Genomic DNA, 1,929 nt, shown 5'->3' with positions numbered 1-1,929 from the left:
TGATATTTTCTGTCCAGATTTGATAGTTGTGTATTAAAATCCCCCACTATAATTGTAGATGTATCTATTGTTTCACTTAGTTTTTCCAGCTTTTGCCTCACGTATTTAGAGGCACCCTTGTTAGGAGCATAAATATTTATGATTGTTCGATGTTCTTGACAGATTTTCCCTTTCACTAAAATGTAGTATCCTTCTTTGTCTCTCACAATTGTTTCACATTTAAAGTCTATTTTGTCTGATATTAATATAGCTACTCCTGCCTTTTTTTGGTTATTGTTAGCTTGTATGATTGTTTTCCAGCCATTCACTTTCAATCTCCATGTGTCTCTGGGTCTAAGATGTGTCTCTTGTAGACAGCATACGGATGGGTCATATTTCCTTATCCAATGTTGCGGTCACCCCTCGGGCTGAAGCGTGGTTTGCTGGCCTGGCGGGGGAGCGGCCGCGGTAGGCCAAGCTGCTGCCCCCATAATAGGGTGGCTGGTCGAACTCACCGCCACCCCTGAAGGAAGCTCGGCATGGGCGCAGAGTGCCCTCGGGTCTCCCCTTCTCGGCAGCCATGCTTCCGCAGCCGCCCCTCCTCCCGGATGGCGCCACACGATGCCTTCTTTCTCCCTGCGCAGGCGCAGGGCAGAAAATTCCAGTCTGCCCTTTTCCCCTCCCCCGACAGCAGCAACAGCCAGGTGTGGGCGGAAAAATCCAGCCCGCCCTTTTCCCTTCCCCCGACAGCAGCAACAGCCAGGCGTGGGCCGAAAAATCCAGCCCGCCCTTTTCCCTTCCCCCGACAGCAGCAACAGCCAGGCGTGGGTGGGAAACTCAAGTCTGCCCTCCACCCCAGCAACAGCAGCCACCAATCCCGAAACCGTGCCCCTTCCCCCAGCAACAGCGACAGCCAATCCCTAACCACCACCCCTCCCCCGCCCAGTACCACCCACTGACCTTTCGCCGGCAACCAATCAGAACAGGGCGTGGCTTCGACCAGTCAGCCTTCCCCAGCCCCTATAAAACTGTTGCCTCTCCCTCAGTAAGGTGGACTTGCGTGTTTACCTTGTCTCCGCGGTAGTTCTTCTGCCGTGCGCCCTCCAGTCCTGAGAGCCCCCGACAAGGGCCTGGCCTCCCTTGTCTCCAGTTCGTCGCCGGCTTCGCCGGGCGACCCCTTCATCGCCGGCTTCGCCAGGCGACCCCGTCAGCCGAACCGCACAACCCCTTGTGAGACCGATCCCTCGTCTGCTGCCAGACCGACCCCTCGTCCCAAGTGGGACCGACCCCTCGTCCCAAGCGGGACCGACCCCTCGTCCAGAGCTGGACCGACCCCTCGTCCGCAGCCAGACCCCACCTCTACCGACCGAGCAAGCCGCCGCAGCTGGCGCCCAACGTGGGGCTCGAACCCACGACCCTGAGATTAAGAGTCTCATGCTCTACCGACTGAGCTAGCCGGGCACAATGTCCCAGTCTGAATCTTTTGATAGGTGAGTTTAGTCCGTTGACATTCAGTGTTATTACTTTCAAGGAATTATTTGTGTTAGCCATATTTTGATTGGATTTGTGTTTGTCATATTTTGTTCGTATTTTTTTCCTTCTATTTTTGTCTTTTTCTGTTGCTCTTATACTCTCCTCCAACTCTGCCTTTCCTGTTTTTTCCTTTCTTCCTGCAGAACTCCCTTTAGAATTTCTTGAAGAGGAGGTTTCTTGCTGGTATACTCTTTCAGTTTCTGTTTGTCTGCAAATATTTTGAACTCTCCATCATGTTTGAATGCTAGTTTAGCTGGATAGAGTATTCTTGGTTGGAAATTTTTTTCCTTTAGTACCTTGACTATATATATCATACCACTGCCTTCTTGCCTCCATGGTTTCAGATGAGAAATCAGCACTTAATCTAATTGAGCTTCCCTTGTATGTGATGGTTTTCTTCTCTCTTGCTGCTTTTAG

At 51.7% G+C, this 1,929-nt stretch overlaps 1 non-coding gene across 1 annotated transcript; it reads right to left on the bottom strand.

Annotated features, from left to right (window-relative positions):
* Positions 1 to 1,367: 1,367 nt before the first annotated feature.
* On the bottom strand, positions 1,368 to 1,440 carry TRNAK-CUU (transfer RNA lysine (anticodon CUU)). Its single transcript has one exon. It is a non-coding gene; the product is annotated as a tRNA-Lys (tRNA).
* Positions 1,441 to 1,929: the final 489 nt, after the last annotated feature.

This window comes from Dasypus novemcinctus, chromosome X, assembly GCF_030445035.2.
Source record: "Dasypus novemcinctus isolate mDasNov1 chromosome X, mDasNov1.1.hap2, whole genome shotgun sequence".
Classification (NCBI taxonomy): domain Eukaryota; kingdom Metazoa; phylum Chordata; class Mammalia; order Cingulata; family Dasypodidae; genus Dasypus; species Dasypus novemcinctus.
The sequence above is the reverse complement of the archived record's forward strand: the minus strand, read 5'-3'. Positions and strand labels throughout refer to the sequence as shown.